General features: G+C 35.2%; 1 long non-coding RNA gene across 1 annotated transcript; it reads left to right on the top strand.

The window, feature by feature from the left end:
- Positions 1-880: 880 nt before the first annotated feature.
- LOC145670650 (uncharacterized) lies at positions 881-12,666 on the top strand. Its single transcript, XR_014128371.1, has 3 exons — positions 881-1,092; positions 9,058-9,196; positions 11,877-12,666. It is a non-coding gene; the product is annotated as an uncharacterized LOC145670650 (long non-coding RNA).
- Positions 12,667-20,824: the final 8,158 nt, after the last annotated feature.

Raw genomic sequence — 20,824 nt, 5'->3', positions numbered from 1 at the left:
CGTCATTCTATATGCAGCGCCAGGGGGAAAGTATATGAACCAGCATTGCCAGATCTAGCATAATGATGCTAGATCTAGCATAATTTGCATTTCTTGGGATCTAGCATCTTGCTTTTAGCATCCTACCCAAATCTAGCATAATTTCAGCAAGTTTATCAAAAAGCCGTAAAACCTGAAGATGAGAAACAAGTTGGTCGTGGGAAGAAAAAGAACGGCAGAAATGTATCCTCTTTCATCGATTCATATAGTCGGTAAACCATACAGGCAGTCTTATTTTCCGAAGTAAGTTAAAAATGGCTTTGGGCTTTTTTTTTTTTTTTTTTGTGGCTTAACCCACGGTTTACTAATTCTTTAACTGCGAGGCATGGTCGGAGCTATGGGGGCCATTATCCCCTGCCAACTTTTTGATAATTTCACCATCTTTATTTCTGACTTCATGACCACCTTTTTTCCTGAAATGAAAGGTCAGGGACCGACCAAAAATTTGCTCCCCCCCCAGCAGACAATTCCCAACTCCGTTTATGCTGCTAGGTAATTTTCTTTCCAAATATGTAAACAAACACTTTGCATTCATTTATACGATATATACGCCATTGAGTCTGGCAACGACTGCACTAGTTTAGTTGAGTTGAAGCTTTGGTGCGTGAAGTATTGAGTTCTATCCACACATTCTTGAGCTCTGCGTATTTTAAGTTACGTTATCGTATCTCAACTTCGTTCTTTTTTCTTTTAAAACTCCTGATATAGTAATTATGATGATCTAGCATAATTTGACCGCATCTAGCATAATTTCGATCAGGTTTTGGAATAATTCCGAACTGTCAGTCTGGCAACGCTGATTTGAACCAGCGAGTTTTGAAAACAAATGAGTGTTAGATACTGGTGCATCATTCATTTGTGAAGATGAATACAAATAAATTGCTTGAAATATTCCTTCCATTGAAGAAAATAGTAACAAGTCAAAATGTTCAATAGAGATCACATAACGAATTTAGCATTTGGAGCCTACTAAGACTACATTTAAGTCGGAGGCGAGAAAAACACTGTTAATAGTGATGAAGAAAGAAAGAAAGAAGCTAACATTTGAAACAAGTAAGTTTTTATTTATTTATATATTTATAACATTTGACAAATTTCTTCCATTTTCAGGTTAGGGTAGAGCTTTGTATTTCTGTTAACGGCTTAAGTTTAGAGTTGCCCCTCAACCCCAAACTGGTTTGTGATTTATGCACGGGTTAATTTACAACGCCCGCTCCAGCAGATACTCTCACTCAGAAAGGAGAAATTACACATTAATAATTTTATGAAAAAGAATCAAAACTTACCTAACCTTAAGCTAAACCCTACCCTACTTATTTATATCTTACTCTACTTTACCATACCCTACTCTACTATATTTTTTCAAAGGGCCCTACTTATCGATGCGTAGTTGGGGCGTGACTTACCCTTATGCACTGTAATTTTTATGTTGTACGTCCATACCGTCCTTATACTTACCTCTCCTTATGTCAATCTGCACCGCTTTTTATAACAATCAGGAAAATGTACAGGAGAAATGAGGTAAGAAATGATAATTTGAAGTTTTTATTTGATGTTTAGGAATTTAAGTTCGGTATGAGAGTTATGTTTAATACGAGAAAAGATATGTGGAAGTTAGTACTATTTGCCGGATGCGGAAGCATTCGCGGAAGGTTTCAGCAGCATGGTAGTTGTAAAATATGGCAAACAGGCGTAATGAATGCTCAAAAGTAATGAAGAAAACCTTTAAATTTTTGTAAAGCCAACGGAGTACTAAAGTTAAGTGAAATGTAATAATTTTTAATACTTTAAGCACTGTTTTTTGTATGTTGCAAAGTCCAAGGGCACCTACAGACTGGAGGGGCAACTCTAAACTTAAGCCCCAGTTTGTGCTAGGTAGCCACTGAAAAGCGCGAGTGCTATCTAACAGAGTCAGGCCAGAAGTACAGCACGAAAGCCCGAGTGATAAGGGTGCGCCCGTAGGGAGCAGGTGCGTCATCGACGGGGGTTACGCGCATAAACGATGATAGTGGAATAACGCACTAACAACTATTTATTCCGAAGTTGGTCGTCGCCTACTTTTTGGCTAGAAGTGTAATAATTGGTTTCTTTCTTTACCAAAGTTTTACATTTAATTCACATAATAATGCCGAGTGAGCGTTAGCGAGTGGAGACGGGTTAGTGCCCCGCAGAGCACGTTGTTTTCTGTTTTTATTACTGCTAAATGGGAAGACGGGCCTGTGTTCTAGAAGATTTCTGCCTTCTTGGTTATGTCACTAACCGTTACAGTAGACAATATAACTTTCTCCACGTTTCTTTATATTAGTATATATCAGGGTTGGCAAAAACCATGGTTTTTATTGAAAAAAGAAACAAAAAAAAAACGTTTCTTTTTGGTTTAAACCAGGTTTGTTTGATTTAAATAATTTGCTCTATATATTCATATCATATATGGACAGAAATAAGTTTGTTTCATCTTGATGTTATTATGCAACAACCGGGTTATGCTGAAAGGGGTCACATAAGCTTAATGCGGAATAAAAACCGCTTCTCGAGTTACATCCGAGAGAAATTGTCCTCCATTTGAACTCGGAACCCGGACTAATTAGCCACAAATGCGATACGTCTGCCGACTCACTCACGAAGGAATCCTCATAAAAATACGTTGAACTGATCTTTACATGCTTCTTGATATAATTGTCAAGAGTAATTTCAGAAGAGCAAAAAGATAAACAGCTGCACAAGTGAAACTATTATACAGAAATACATATGGACAATTTCAAAGTACTACGGAGTACAGAAGAACTAATTTAGTTCAAGTTAGTTAACAATGACTTTTATTGATCGAAATTAAAGAAATACAACAACTTAATTTGCATATCAATAAGAAAAGTGAATAAAGATACGAATTATTTGAGTCCACTTTGGCTCAGACTCATTTATACATAAATAGATACCAGAAATACTTCTTATTTCACTAACTGCCTCTCGTGGGGTCTGTATGACCCCCCCACACACACACACAAAGTACGGCATTTCGAAGTATTTTGTCAATAGTAAACATTGAAACGAAACAATATTTAGTATTTTTCTTTGATTGCAATTACATAACAATAATAACAACTACAAAAAAATTACAAACATTTATAAGCTTAAAAAAAAAGTTGCTTTTGTAGTATAATCTTTTTGAGTAATGCATGGGGAATTTAGGTCTGAATATAACACGAATAATGGGAGTGAAACGTGATAACCCACAAATGTCTGTTCATCAAGATTTTACAAACACTTACACTTTTACGAACATTTTTCGTTTTTTTTTTTGGTTTAAACCAGTTGTTTTTTTTTTGAAAAAACCAGCTGGTTTAAACCAGCCAACCCTGGTATATATATATATAGGATGTAAGAAAATTTAAAGCATCAAACCTACAGAGGTGATTTGTCACATCAGAGCAAAGAAATAGTTCATATGGACCTGTGGTCAAAAGTCCATACTTCCGAAGCTATAGACTGTCGAAGACATAAGAAAATAAACTTTAAAAATCTATAGCTTCAGTGTGGGACCGAGCGCAGTCAAGGAAGACATCACTTAAGAACTAGTATGTGCCCTATTCAAATGCCCATGTTTCAGAATTCTGCGGTGCTTGCGTATCAATGGACAGTTTATGAGCACTTCAACTTTTCTGAGTATTCCTCAACTGGCTCTATAAAATTTAATGTGTAAGTGCCACAAGATTCTGAAATATTGATATTTGGATAGGGCACGTAGTAGCTCTTAAGTAATGTGTTGACTCGACTGGGATCGGTCTCACAGTAGTGGAACTCTGGACCTCTAAATTTCCTTTTCCCACGTTTTCGGCAGCCTGTAACTATAGACGTTTGACCACGGGTCCATATGAACTTTTTTTTTCTTTTCGTGTGCAGAGTAAGAATTAAATGATAACTTAGCTGCTGGTAGTCGAATTTCGGTTAAAACTACGCTAGAAGTCGTGTAGCCGAATAGTAATCGAGCAGTACTCAGTGAAACTACACTTTGCCTTTTCCTGGATTACTATGGTACGGAAGGTATAATCGTTGCTTTCCCGTGAAAAGTTGTAGTGACGTTTATGGGGAGTTGCCAGCTTGGTTACTCGTGGCTCGCTGAGCGCAGTGGATGGTGGCTGGTGATTTGCTATCCTCTTATCACACCCCCAGTGACGAGCAGGTCCAAGTGCGGGAAGCCAACGACGCTATACCTTCTAACCTTTAGTTACCAAGAAAATTGTCAAAAGGTGTTAACCAACTTACTTGGTTACATTAAGCAAAAGGAATAACAGCTGTACAGTTTTGCGGTAAAAATAGCCGTCTCGTCTTTGTAATTGCTCATTGCACTTAATTATTGCCGGTACTTGGGCTGTTATAGACAATTAGTTATTTGAACCCCTCTTCCTTGGTTGCAGGACTCAGTTATTCAGGATAAATTAACACGTCTCAATTGATCTTTCTTTTCGAGTATCGAAATTCTTATATAATATTAAATTAGCTGCAGTATGGGATATTTCGAAGTAAAGTTTTCTGGTCACAGTATGAAACATCCTCAGATATGCTAGTTGTCATTGTCGTGTACGCGATGCACTAACCAATTAAAGTAGCGTCTACTAATTACGGCTCTCGATTAATTTAATCGTGTGGTTGGCGTAATCATAAATATATTCATCTTTATTAACAATTAGTTGCTCTCGTATAAGCGAATTTTAAAGGGAAATGTAGACAGTAACTCCCACAGGATTTTTTTACAGGGGGGAGTGGGCAAAAGGACCGACATACAAGTAAAGTCACGGATACAAATACCTAGAACCACATAATATTTAATGTATAAAATACAATTATTACAACTCACTGCTAACTTTACTAACTGTTGTGTGTGAATAAAAAATTTAGCATATTTTAATACTAATTAGGAAAATCCATTGTTAAAGCAAGTGCTCCCTGCAGCGGGCGGCTATGGTTACAGAATACAGTTTTAGTGTTATTGATACTTCGTAAGTGAAATCCTCATTTAGTTGGGTGAGGAATCTAGAATACGATAGTGCTATGATAAAGAAAAGAGTAAGTTTTTGTATTTTTTAGGTATGTTTTGTATTTGTAACCTGTTCTTCTTTCCGAAAGTATATTCTCCTTTAGAACAACTTAACTCTGTGCATCAGAAGTGCAGAAGTACAACTCTTATGTAAATCAGGCGCAAATATATATGTATTAAAAAATTGCAAGTAAAGATTACCATAAAAAAAAAAGCAATGATAGAACGACAGTGCGAAAAATACGAACCAACCAGTGCTAGATAGCCACTGAAAAGCACGAATATTATTAACAGAGTGAGCACAGGGGCGTAGCAGGATGAGCTTAATGTGCTTCCGTATGGAGCGGGCATGTCAGCGACGGTGGATATGCACGTAACCGAAGGTAGTGTAAAAATTTTATATCCCATACAACTATGCCTTACATATAAATAACATAAATAATGGTTTGCGCCTTTCATTTCAACTCAGCAAAAAAAAAAAAAAAAAAAAAAAAGTAGCATCACCATCTCAGATATTGTTGGAACTTTTTTATATAGCAACTAGACATGTTTTTTAAATGTCCCGTATTTTTTGTTGTCGGAAAAGATTTTCCCGCCAAGTAATGGGCCATCAAAACGGGAAGTACAATTTACGAATTTTAGAGGACGTGGAAAATGGTAAACTTCGTAGCCTCACCATTCAGCTATGGAGACAGATAGTTATAATTCTTGTTGTGGTATGTACACTGATAACAAAAAATATTGTCGCATGTCTATAAATATGTTGTTCTAGGAATATAATTTGATAACGAATTCGTCCGGTATTTCTTATAATGTAGTGTGTGTATAATCGGGAAGGACGATGTATGTGGCAAATTTCATGTCAAAAGAGCAGTAAATAAGAACAATAAAACGAAAATAAAACTTTCTTGTCAATTTAGCAACATTTTGTTTTACTCATTCTAATTTTCGTGTTTGTAATTCTTTTCTTCTGAAATTTACTACGAGTATACATTTCCCGATTATACATATAGTATCAGTATCTATAGTACCCTGCAACATCATTATCAAATTATATTCTTACAAGAAGACAGTTATAGATATGCGACAATCATTTTGGACATGAGTGTACATACGGATATAAATAAAATATATTTTATTATAGTTTGGTTTGCGCATGCGTATCTTTTGCTACATAAATTAACAAATGAACGTAAGTTTATCTGAAAAGTCGAAGGTTATGCTTTCTTTCGAGCACTTCCGGTTCGAATTTTAAAATTCTATTTTACGGTTGGTAAGACCTAGTAACCCGCTTCTCGAAAAAAAAATGTATTGCTTGTGTGTGCAACCATTTTGTCGCAAAAAATTCGAGAAACCGTCAAGTTTTTAAAAATCACCTTTCTCGAAATCACCATAATTTAAAATCCTGAAATGTTGTCAAATTGTTCAACTTTACATGAATAATAAACACACCAAATAGCATTGTCGACCAAGGCTTCACGAATGAACTACAACCTCTTGAAGTTAGCGAGGTTTCATTAACTTCAATATCACCGTTGGCAACACTGAAAACAATGAAAGTGCAACAATTTGATGATGTTTGTGGTTCACATTCATTAAATAAAGAATAAAAGTTTTTTCCTGGCTCCTTTTTATTATTTTGATCAAAAAGACTCTCTGAAATAATAAGATGAGCCTCCCCCTACTCCGTTTTCTTAAACCGATGTATCCTGAGGTGAAAATTACGATTACGAAACAAATTTTAAACTTACTTAAAATGGTTTTCGGATACAAAGTTTCACTGATTTTTTCCACTCTGAAGTAATTATTTGCTTGCTTAGTCTTTTCTTCGCTAATAGCATGTCACCATGGCAGATGCTCCAATAGGTGTTGGTGCACTCACAACTCGTAGCACGTTGTCGATAGTCACAAAACACTTATATTCTCTTCTCTTATTCTCTTCTGGAAACGTGTACCCTGTTGAAGGTCCATGTGGAAACAAAGAAAAAAAAATGAAATGAAATCTTGGGCGTTTTACGTCCCACGTTTATGCCGGTTAGGCTAAAGGAGACAGTGATTATGAGAAATGAGTGAAATGGTGGAATGAAGAAAGTGGGAGGAAACGGGAGAACTTCGAAAAACCCACCAGCACGGTGTTTGTCCACCACAAAGTCCACACGGCGCGAGCTGGGATCGAACCAAGGACCCTAAGCACCGGAGGTGAACGCTCTACCACTGAGCTACCGCGCCTCCTGGAAACACAAAGAACACTGCAATTTCATGTAATTTATGATTTATTGATAATATTTCTGCTATCCATCACTGGTTATCATGTATGCATGTAACAAAAGTTCATTTTTGCAGATTTCTTAAATCTACACTTTGAATTGCAGAAGCTCGATTTTGGGGAAAGCATGAAGTTAGTCCATGATGACCCGTTACTGCCATAAAAGCCAAAGATGACTTCGGTAAATACCAGTTACCGGTCGCACACTTTCCCACTTTTTTTTTCTTTTTTTTTTAATTGTCGAATTCGGTTTTTGGCAACAAGACGAGAGTAATACCTGGAGTTGGTACTTGCACTATACTCACGAATTTTTCTGCAGGCTTAATACTGTGAATCTGTTTTTCGTTTTCCCGGGTTGCCACATTCTTATCCCCCCTCTCCCCAATACGTCGCAGAGGCCCTTACCACGGCCGGTTTCACTGAAAAGCCACTGCTTTATCGGACCTGTCTGCATCTTGGACATCTGAAAGCAATTTTTAAAGTGGAATGCAGCACCATCAGAAATCACTGAAACGGTTTATGAAATTGTAGACACTTATTCTCACGTGTTCGAACCTTTTTCTATAACGTATATTATCGCTTTTCTTCGAGTATTTTTAGAATCTTATTCATGGCTATGAGTACGAGCCGAATCGTGTGTTTTGTCATCGCTTATTACGGCAAAACTGTCAGTTGTTTCATAATAATATATCACTCCCGTAAAGAAGGACATTTGCTCGTTTCTCCAGTGATCATTCTGAACTTCCCTTTGCAGAATAACAGTCCAATTTAAGCGAAGTCCACATGCAGTAAAATAGAATTTGTATCTTGAAATTTTACACGATGCTTTGCGGTAACATTTTTTTACACTTTCATTGTTTTCATTCTTGCCAACTGTGACTTCGAAGTTAAAGAAAGTTCGCTAACTTAAAAAGGCTGTAGTTCATTCATGAAGCATTGGTCGAGAATGCTATTTGGTGTTTATTATTCATGTACAGTTGAACCATCTGACAAAATTTAAGAATTTTAAATTATGATATTTTCGAGAAAATGACGATTTTTGAAAATTTGACAATTTCTTAAATTTTTTGCGATAAAACTGTTGCACACAGAAGCGATACTTTTTTTTGTGGGGGGGGGGGGAAGTGGGTAACTAGGTCTTACCAACCTTGAAAACGGAATTTAAAATTCGAACCGGAAGTGCTCGGAAGAAAGCATAAACTTCGACTTTTCACATAAACTTACGTTCATTTGTTAATTTATGTACAAAAAGATACGCATATGCAAACCAAACTATAATAAAATATAGTTTATTCATATCCCTATGTGCATACCACAACAAGAATTATAACTCTACATGTCTCCATTGCTGAATTGTGAGGTTCCGAATTTGACCATTTTCCACGTTTTCTACAATTCATGAATTGTACTCCCCGTCCTTGATGGCCCATTACTTGGTGGGAATTTTTTTTCCGAAAAAAATACGGGTCGCTTAAAACACGTCTAGTTTCTATTAAAAAAGTTTGAATAATATCTGAGATGGTGATGGTACAATTTTATTTTTATTTATTTATTTATTTATTTTTGCCTCAATTGAAATGGAAGGCACCAGATATCTAATTTAAGTTAAAAACAATGTACGTTTCTCATTAATTTTTAGTTACTATAAAGAAGTGACTTAAAATTTGTAAAATACTGTACATATATTAATTTTTTGCATTTTCTTTTTCTATAATAGATTATTAAAACACGTGGTACAAAACACAAGAAATGTTTATTAAGTACTGACCTGTTCCGAGAGATCAGAAAAGATGAATACGAGCTGGTTTTGGAATGAAAATGGTGTTCTTTATGCTATGTATTGGGTAGTTCAGGAAGTGAGTATTTATTGAATGTTTTATTATTATTATTCGATATGCCCATTAAACCATATAGTTGAGACTCTATTGTATTGATAGAAAGTTGAGACACTATAATATTAATAAATTTTCATAGAAATAGGCACTAACTATACATTTAAATAGAAAGAATGTGTCAAATAAAATTTACTGTAGGTAGCCAATGACACCCCAAAATAAACAAACTTCTGTTCTTTATAATATATCGAACGTAAAGAAACGACATTGGTTGATTTGGCGCTTTATTGATGCATTTCGAAAGAAAAAAGAGAAGCAGGACACGAGGCAATGCTTCGAGAAGACGATTCGCCCAAGAAAAGAAGAAAATTCCCGACGAGAGCTCACGTCGTGGTTCGGATTCCACGTTAATCAGTAGGTTCACGTTTTGAATGGCCTCGCTGTTCACGGGACGTTAAACTCAAATTCAACTGAACTGAAAGAAGAAAATAGATTCAAGCTGATGAAAGAATTCGCCGTACAGAATTTTGAAACTGTTGACATTGCAGAATAATGCTGGATTTGGCCCATAATTCCGTCATGGAATGTTAATGTCATGGTAATTGTAACATAAGACAAAGTAAATTATTCAATAGGTATATTAGATTTCACTGTTGTTTTCTTTCCAATTATCTGTGTTGCAAGTACGTAGTAATAAGCAGTAATGCAGTGTTATGAATTGCTATGAAGTTATGAATATCCTTTACGTTAGAGATATTGTAAAGATAACTTCACAGAAGTTTACTTTGGGGTGCTGTAGGATGCCTACAGCAAATTTTATTTTAGCCCAATATAGATTCATGCTGAAAAAAATTTCTGCAGGTCATTGTCTCCGATTTTCCTGAAATTAGGATATATCATTCTAAAAACAAAATAATTAGACCCATCTTTTTTTGCATTATACAAAAAAATATTAGAACTAAATTAAGCATTTGTTGCAACTGAGGCTTTCAGTGACTGTTTACCATGGCATTTTAAAGAAAATGTGGATCAAATTTAACCTTTCCGAACTTCTTAATTTTAGGTTGTGCAGTTATTTTTTGAGTTTTAGTGATATTAATGCCTATTTTTAAGGCTTTTAGTACGTAATCATCCGGTTTCTATTTTTGAAGTACAATATAACCCATTTAAGTAGATTAACCTATTTAGATATACGGCTTTGCGTCCAAACGTCTCGCTCCCAAACGTCCTGCTCCGGTATCACAGGGTGGTATAGGAGCAGAGGGCTGGTGTTATTTATCACTAGCCTTTAAGATATATATATATATATATATATATATATATATATATATATATATATATATATATATATATATATATAAGTGAGCATAGTGAGAAGGACCATATATACTTCTACCTTATTAATTTATACAGTATGGCGCTAAATTCGGTGTACAAAAGCAGAGGGGTGATTCCTGAGAGTAAAAAAAAAAAAAAAAAGTTCCAATAAACATAGGGCGAAAATCCCATCGTTTATGTGTTATAGGCTGCTGAAATCATGAAAAAATGAACTTTAAAGGTTCATAGCTCCAAAACTTTGGGACCTACCTTGGTCCGGTCAAGACTTCACTTAGAACCTAATAAGTTCCCTATCCAAAAATGCGTGTTTCAGAATCCTCACGTGCTTCCACAACAATGTTTATAGAGGGAGTTTGACTACGGGCCTATGATATAAAGTATTCTCCAACAACCTCCATAAAAATTGTTGCGTGAGTACCTTAGGATTCTAAAACATGTATTTTTGGATAGAGCACATATTAGTTCCTAAGTGAAGTCTTGACCCGACTTTGGTAGGTCCCATAGTTTTGGAGCTATGGACCTTTAGAATTGATTTTTTCATGTTTTCGGCAGCCTATAACACGTGAACGATGGGCTTTTCGCCGTAAGTTTATTGGAACTTTTTTGTTTGTTTTACTCTCAGGAAACACTCCTCTGCTTTTGTACGACGAATTTAGCGCCATACTGTAGGTATCGTTTAAAAAATGTAAATATTAAGCTAGGCTTAATCTGCACTTTTTTAAAAAAAGTTTTTATCTCTATTACTTTATGGCAGGCATGCATATAGCGGAGTTGGGATTTGGGCGCAAGAGTCCAGCGGGCAAGCTCTGTGTCGGTTTTCTACATTATTTATTTGCAAATACTGAACAAAAATTCAGAATAAATTAAATCTTTTAAAAGTTTTTTTCTTTTTAACTCTTTTTAAAGCGAGCTTATCTTCTTTATCTTTTAAGTCGAAGCAGGAAATATAAACCACCGAACGATTTCTGTGTATGAACTCTGTCAAACTCGTAACCCAGCTGAGTTACTTTCCTTCCTTCGCTCAGTAATACTCATGCATCTACAATTTCCATTTTCATCCTAAGTTAAGTTTATTGTGTTCTGTAATATCATTATTTTAAGTTTGGATCATAGTTTCAATTCTATATCTACACTATAACTTTATTCAGCGTACCAAATTTGAGTGATATTTATTAAGATATTTAGTATATAACTTCCAAAAGTATAGGAAACAATGTTTTAGTATTTTGGATAGCCTGAGGTAAGATAAAAAAAAACCGCATAAAACGCTTCGTTTGACTTAACCTTGATTCTGAGATATCTTTTGTTTTTAAATTTTGCCACACATGCTACAAATAGTAATTTTACAATTGCTTTATTTTAGGAGTCCACTGTGTTTGGAGGCTATCAACCGAGATGATTTCAAGGTACGCCGCACACAGGTACTACATAGACGGTACCAAATTTGACCGTAAGTAAGGATGAATCCCAGAAAAAGGAAGAAAGTGTTGTGACTCACCTAGCATTTCAAAGTGTCTTCCTATGTGATGAACTATCATCAGCCTCCCATCATTAGCGCGCGGCTTGCTCAATTTGCAGATTCGACGAAAAACGTTGTATATATAGAGAGTTTGGCATAGAGACATTTAGTATAGGAAGCCCAAAATTCATAGCGTCAAAATAACACCAATTTAAAAATATAGACTGAAGATCAAATTAATTCTTATTGACTGTGATTTATTTATTTATTTTTTTTTTATTGGCGTAGCTCGCTTCGTGTGATATGTATGGTACTCATTTAAGCTAATTTGCGTGCATATTATGCTGTTTTAATTTATGGCAGTTAAATCACACTTCAGATTCTAAAGTAATGTATAATATACCTACTTCGTGTCGTTAAATATATTCTTAGATGAAGGTGACAGAGAACTTTTCAAGAAATAGTTTAACTTATTTTGTGTGTGTTGAGGGGAGGGGGAACGTAAGTAAACGCATGATTCTGCTGCTTGGTTTTCGGTGATTGGTACAGTCATCTTCTGAACTACAATACTAGGGTGTGGGAAAGAGTTTGTAAGATGCAACTCTGTTCAAACTTTTCTTACAAAGTGTTTTATTTTATTTTATTTTATTTTAAATGTTAAATAAAACGTTAAAATTGATACACTGATGAGGTGTGTATACATTTCAAACTATTATAATGTACGGTATGCAATTAGTAGACTTAAATTAATATAGACTTTTTGTTTATGTATTCACAGTAAATATATTGTGTACTACAAATGTATACTTAATGTAAAATTTAATAGATTATTACTGTAATTATTCTCAATAAATCTACAGGATTTTATTTTATGTATTGTCTTTTGAAGGTTCATTCCTTTATTTGGCTTTCGGTTTGTTATGTAATCATAAGTAATGTAGGATGGTGGAATTTAGATCATTTTAAGGACAATTTCTCTATTATATACGATAACTCAAAGAAATAATCGATTGTATATCGCATTAAATATTTACATGATATAAAATAAGTTATTTTCCCCATTTATCATGTATAAATCTTACCACCAGTGGGGTTCTGTAGTATAGACACTGGTTGCCCAAGTACTTTACAAGTTGCGGTATAGTCAATGCTGTCTGGTGCTTGAGCACTGACTTCAGGAGTGGTAGAATGAATGACTATTCGGAAACAGTGAGTAGCCTAGTGGTTAATGCATCGATACGGTAAGTTGAAGTTACAGGTTCAAATCTTAGTCCAGTCTTGCATTTTCTTTCCTTTTGTAATTATGTACTTTAGCTTAGTAGACCTGATTCCTTTATACTCGAGTTATTCCATCATGACTCAACACAAGGACGACATGAACCACTCACATGTTGATAACTGGGATGTCTTCCTTGTGCTGTCATTTATTCTACGCACTACAATAGCTGTTTTAGTGTTGTGTAAAACATACAACGAAGAGCACAATTAAGACACCTCGACTGTGGACATCTGAGTGGTCCACGTCGTCCTTGTGTTAAGAGTCATGGTGCAATAAAATGGTTTCATGATGATATGATCACGTTTTATAGTGATTCTTTATAAGAAAAACTCATTATATACACGTGCTTGTAAGTTTCGTATATTTTTAATACTTCTGTAAGAAACTGTACTATAGCATTTTTTTTTTAGTTCCATTAAGAATACTTTTCACAAAATGCATGTGATTTGTTCCGATTGTTATTGTTCCTCCATATTTTTAAATGAATATTGACATAGATATAGAATGTGTCCGAGATAATTTAGTTTTCTCCACTTGTACTGCACAGTGCCCCCTGTGGTGTCGCCTTGTAATATTAAGGGATCCCGGGTACATGACAAAATATTTAGAAAATATTTTCTGTACATGATAGAAAATATTCAGAGAATATAAGGTAGACAAATCAAAAACATTTTCAAATTACTTTTCTTGGTGTTTTGTAGCAGTAGCAAATGTTAAGAAAATTTTAAACTAGTTTCAGACGAATTTGTGCTAACAAAGAAAATAATTACGATTTATTTTTCAAATGGCAATTGATATGTTTTTGATTTGTTATTGTATGTAGTTTCAGAACGTACTTAAAATATTTTTTAACATATTCTGGTTTTCGCAGAGAAATATTTTAAATTCTTTCTGAATATTTTTCCGTCATTACCACCATAACACCTACAGTTTGAAATACATTTCTTTCTTCAACCTATAAGTTAGAATACTAGAATTTATTTCCACAAATTTATGTGATGATGGAAGTTTCCGTGTTCTAAACCGGTTCCAACATACACAGACTTCTACCATCCCATCAATTTGTAAAAATGAAATCCAGATATTTTAACTTACAAGAGTTGGAAAAGTGTTCAGTATGCATTTCCTTCAGTATTGAAGAAAGAAATGTATTTCAAACTGTAGGTGTTATCGTGGTAATGACGAAAAAATATTCAGAAAGAATTTAAAATATTCTATGTGAAAACCAGAATTCGTTAGAAAGTATTTTAAGTACGTTCTGAAACTACATGCAATAACAAATCAAAAACTTATCAATTGCTATTTGAAAAATGAATCGTAAATATTTTCTTTCTTAGCACAAATTCATATCTGAAACTAGTTTAATATTTTCTAAACATTTTCTACTGTTACAAAACACCAAGGAAAATAATTTGAAAATGTTTTTGATATGTCTACCTTATATTCTCTGAATATTTTCTGTCTTGTACAGAAAATATTCTCTAAATATTTTGTCATGTACAGAAAATATTCTCTAAATATTTTCAGTCATGCACAGAAAATGTTCATTAAATATTTTCTGTGATGTACGGAAAATATTCACTAAATATATTTTGTCATGTATAGAAAATATTTTTTGGTATGAGTGGAAAATATTTTAAAATTGTTATTTTACAGAACATTAATTTTTGTTAAAAATGGATTAGAAATCTTCAGAAAACATTTCAACTAAGTACCCAATACATTGTAAAAATATTTAGAAAACATTTCTTTATTTTAGACAAATGATTTTCAGTGTTATTGGCAAATGATTTTAAAATATTCCATGCGAAACATTTTAAAAACCATTCCGTTAACATTGTATAAAACGTTTCAAATACATTTTCAGTAATGTGTGGAAATGATTCAGAAAACATTTTTTGGAAAACTTTTCTAACGGCGTATAAAATATTTCTACAACGTTTTTGAGTATATTGCGAAAATATTTTCAGTATCATTTGGAAAATGTTTTCAACAACATATGGAATATATTTCCTTAAGGGAAGTAGGATACATTTTCTGAAGGAAAATAATGGTACGTTTTAAAAACGTTTTGAAAATATTTCATTGCTGTGTGGGATACTGCGTGCTGGACTCTTAAGAAATGCTGTTGAACATTCATTCTGTGACGTTGCACCGCATAACGCTACGAACGTTTTGTGGAATATTCGTAATTCAAACTATACTGGGAAACAAATGACGCTAGAGAGTTCCTCCGTGGCTAAGCGGTTACCGTACGCGCCTTTGGCGTGGGAGACCCGGGTTCGATTCCCTGCGGGAGCTCACGTGGTTCGGATTCCACGTTAATCAGTAGGTCCACGTCTCATATAGCCTCGCTGCTGAACGGGACGTTAAACTCAAACAATCAATCAATCAATCAAATGACGCTAGATGGGCTCATCCGTGCCGCGCATGAAGACAAGAAAGAAGCGTTGTGGTATTAATTTTAACTTAATAATAATAATAATAATAATAATAATAATAATAATAATAACAATACACACACGTTGAATATTCTGAAGAAGAGCAGTGCGTGCTAAAGTAAGTCTGTAATTTATGTGTCGTTGCAAAGATTCTACAAGAAAACTGTTCTACACCGGGTCCTCCTATTTGGATGGTTTTAAAAAGTAATTTTTAAAAATAAAACTTTCTTGATTTGGACTATTCGAAGAGGTGGAGGAGTGTTATAGAACTTTACCCCTTTTGTTTCGTGTTATAGAGACATGTATTACACTAGTATGAAATAATGATGAATTCAGCCCTCTTTGTTTCAATTTGGTACTATTTTTCAGCCCACTCCAGAGCTAGGACTGTGGCAACACTGCTAGGAACTATGTACCAGCACTGATGACTACGACTCAATGTGTTTCACATCCCTTCCACTATGAAATGACATACGTATGTAATATTTGTATTAGTATACAAAATTAGGAATGAAATGAATTTTGGTATATAGTTATCATCCACCTTCAACTTGCATTCTATCATGTGAACTTGACAAAAGTGCTTTTCCTGAAGGCAGTGGTGGGGTCATTCAACCCACGATTATACCCTTCAGGCTAAGAGAGACGATGATTAAAGCAAGTTAATGATGATGGAAAAATTGTTGGATGACAAAGTGGGAGGAAATGAGAGTAACACGAGAAAACCCACGGACAGTATGTAGTCCATCAAAAACTTATTTGGCCAGGAATGGAACCAGGGACCCCACCCATCAGAGGTAAGCACTGTCCTACTGATCCACCGCCCCCCTTCAATTTTATGTTCACTATAGCTAGTTGACTTAAAATCAATAATATTACTATATGATTGTATTATTATTATTATTATTATTATTATTATTATTATTATTATTATTAGGATCAGGCAGTGAGACAATATTGTGTTCTTACTATGTTCATCTGTCCGCTTGTTATTCCACATGATAACTTTTATACAATTGCTTTCTTCAATTTTTTTTTTTTTTTTTTTTTTATAAATAGCTAGAGATATTATCTTGGCCTAGAGTTGCCATATTTCAAAAATGAAAATCCGGGACGCTACTAAATTACGAGAATCTTTGAAATGTTTCAAATGAAAAGAAGTGTTATATACTAATTTACTTTCTTCCATTAGATGGAGTTGTTCAAGTATTACGTAACCACATTTCTAGTTATTTTAATAGACCTCTTCCCTAGTTAATCAAATGCAAACACATGATTTACTCCCTCCCCCCTTGTAAGCATTTTTTTTTTCAATTTCTCAGGATCTGTTATGTTTCGTGGCTTTCAGAGTCTGTTTTAGCTCATTCAAGGTATAATGTTTCCTTTCACACGTTTTGTCTGTTCGCATTGTGTCCTCTTTTTAAGAACGGTTAATTCATTGGCAATATGTTACTGCGGGGTTTGTTATCTTCAAAGAACTTTTGTTGAGTTTTAACTTTATTTCTGTTGTTTTTAACAAACTTACAACTTAATAACTTGCGAGAATCCTTACCTCAGCATCACCTTTTTTTCAACTTATGAATTGCCATACTCAAGAGAATAATTATATACATAATCCTGTATATATATATATATTAGGGATGGCCAAAATTTTCCGGAAATTTTGTTTCCGGAATCGGAAAATTTACTTTCCGGGATTCGGAAAAATTCCGGATTTCTGAAAAAATCCGGATTTTGGAAAAATTCCGGAATTCAGGAAAAATCCGGAATTCGAAAAAAATCCGGTTTTCGGAAAAATTCCGGAATTCAGAAAAAATCCGACATTCGGAAAAAATCCGGAATTTAGAAAAAATCGGTATTTTTTCGAAATCCGGAATTTTTCCTATTTTACTTTCCGGATTCCGGAAAGTAAAAATTCTGGAATTGGCCATTCCTAGCTAGCAGCTGTTAAAAGAAAAACACAATAATGAATATATATACTGTATTAGTTTCTTGTAGTTGGATATGTCTTTATCATTTACGTAGGCAAATTGCTACTGCAGTTATTTACTGCTTTATGAGGAAGGTCTTATTTTCACACACAAAAAAAAGTCGCCTGTATGTCTCAAACATTATCGTGTTCCCACCTGCAGCTGCTCCAAAGCACTACAAACTACTTTTTAACCAGACGAAAGGCAGTGAAGGAAAAGAAATCTCCACAAATATTCTAATAACATTCGCTTATTGTCAACATACCTATGTACAGTAAATACAAAATTATAATTTTTGACTTTACGAAGTTTACAATGTAATTGTTCAATAATTAACATAAGCAGGCATTCATTAATTTATATTAATATAATAATTAATAAAACTAATAAGCGGGTGATTGGTGACTCAGTGGTAGAGTTTTCATCTATGGTATTCTAACCCAGATGTGGGTTTTCGATGGCTAATTTTGTGTTCGAAAATTTTCCCGGTGGTGCTCTAGGTTCCCTTTCTTATATTTCTTCCATCATCACTCATTAATGAATTTAGTTTATCAAAACTCTATAGCCATATATTCATTCTGTCCGTCAGTGAAACAAACAGTCTCAAGAACTATCTGATGGATTACCATCAATTTTGGCCATGATGTACAGAGTCAATAGTTAAGAATCGAGTTCCCTGATGAATGTAATATTCAAACCGGAAGCGGTACAAATCAACCATTTCTGGTTTTAACATTAATCATTATATAGTAAATATGGTAATACGAGGGCCAGTCAAGAAAGACTTGGACTGATTTTTTTTCTAGGCAATTTATTATTACTCAGCAACAGGCACATGATCCTTTTCAAAGTAGTCCCCGCCCATTTGAATGCACTTTTTCATTCGAGTCTTCCAGTCCTCAAACACGTGTCGCAGGCCATTCTTTGAGAGGTCCTTCAAAACCGCCTCCGATGCCTTCAGAACCTCGGAATTATCGGAGAAGCGGCGTCCACGCAGTCTGGATTTTAGGGCAGGGAATAGAAAAAAGTCGCACGGTGCGGTAGGCGTCTCCACCATCCTTAAACCTTTGCAACAGCTCCCTGCAATTCTCCACTCGAACGGCCTTCTGCTCTGGTGTCAGGAGTCGCGGAATCCATCGCGCACACATTCGGCTCATGTGGAGGTGGTCATGCAAAATTTTGAAGGCACTGCCATGAGATATGCGTAGTGCGGCTGCCAGATCGTCGATACTGATGCGGCGATCTTCTCTAACAATGACTGCTGCCGTGTTAATGTTCACCTCAGTAACAGCTGACGCTGATACACCTAGTCCACCAGCTTTCGTGATTGTCATTCGGCCCTCTTTAAACTCTTTGAACCACCAGAACACGATACTTCGTGGCAGAGCGTCATCTTTGTAGGCTGCTCTCAACATTCCTAGAGTTTCTGTTGCACTTTTCCCCAGGCGATAGCAGAACCGTATAGCTGCAAATTGTTCATCTCGTAATGACTCCATTTCTTCTACAGGCGACTTCTAGAGGCGGCGCAGAACATCACCTGCAATAAAAAGTCGTGGTTACCAAACATGCCATGATTCCGTAACAACATTTTATATATATGCATAGCAAGACCCACCCTACTTGTATGCCAAACTATGAAGCTCCAGCGTTAACAGAACTGCCGGGAAAAAAATCAGTCCAAGTCTTTCTTGACTTGCCCTCGTAGATAGCGAGAAGCGGTTTCCAGTAATCGACATACATAACATTCATGTAGATAGAATGTTACCCAATTTGTGCATCTGTTGAAAATAATGAGCTTAGGTATTTAGAGAGCATTTTCCGCTTTAGAAAATGTGTGCTTGGTAAAGAATGTAGAGAATTAGCTGTCAGGCACGTAGCTAGAATATGGTAATAGGAAGGGGGGGTCTGTCACGAAATACTGTGGTTATTTACCAGGGGCTCAATCATTCTAAACTATTTTATTGGCAACATATATTGGTTCGTTTAGCCAAGATTTCTAATGGGGGTGATGATATGAAAGACTGTGGTTACACACCAGGGGCTCGATCAATCTAAATATTTTACTGACAACATACCCATATTGATTGGTTAGGACAATAAAATGAGGATATGTTAGTAATTATTTTAATAAGAATCTATGAAGAAATCTCGAGTAAAAGAATATAAAAAAGTATTGAAAAAGATATAGTCTTCCGAGGTCATCCGAACGGTGTCGAGAATTTTGCGCCTGGAAAATTTGCGCCCTACCTCAAGAACAGGGAAAATTGCGCCTGCGGTGTACCTCCACCGGGAAGTTTGAGCCCTGCGAAATAAAAGAACCTATTCGAGCTTACGCATTTGCTCGGAGGGGCTGACATTACAGCATAAACAATCCTCCCCCACAACCATGCCTCTTGTGATTTATTTTCATTGTGGCTATATAAGGGGAGAATAAACTTCAATATAAGCCAAAAGAACACAATGGATCAAAGCAATCACTGCTTCTTCCAGAGATGATTTTGGGGGAACAGAGCTCTCAGAGTGTCCCCTCGGAGGAGACCAAAATAATACGTCTATAATATAATAATAAATAGAATAGTACCAGCAGTGACCCCCCTCCGAAACACTAAGTGTGCCTCCCGTAACATTTTTTTCTGAAAGAACGACTGAACGCAATTGTGTGTTTGAAGTGTAATTCCAGCAAGTAAACACACTGTACATAGTTTTCTTGATAATATTACTGACCTGATTTTACATTCACTTTACATTTTCTTTTCTATATTTTGTGTCCTGAAAAGCCAAACAACTCGCAAGGATTGTGAACAGAGATATCTGGGTAGAGCCAAACAGCCTTTTGTAGATTAAATTATACTCTGATTATATTAATAAATAATTATTTATCAGTCATTTATACTTTTACTGTAAATTTTGTAGTGTAATAAAAAATTGTATTTGTATGGATTGCCCTTTAGTGAACTAAAATTGTATTTTTTTCATTTTTTCACAATATTATAACGGATGGAGTAACTCACTGAGTCGATGAGAGGCAAGCCTAGTTCAAGTGTGAGTGGAAGTTACTTTACACAATACAAAAATAAGTTGAATTGAAGGGCCTAACATCCCAGTGCAAATATATAGCCGGCACATTTTCCCCTCTTTTTGGGGTAGGGCGCAAACATCCCA

The sequence above is a fragment of the Thermobia domestica genome, chromosome 14 (assembly GCF_964235325.1).
Source record: "Thermobia domestica chromosome 14, izTheDome1.hap1.1, whole genome shotgun sequence".
Lineage (NCBI taxonomy): Eukaryota > Metazoa > Arthropoda > Insecta > Zygentoma > Lepismatidae > Thermobia > Thermobia domestica.
This window is presented reverse-complemented; position numbering and strand designations above follow the sequence as displayed.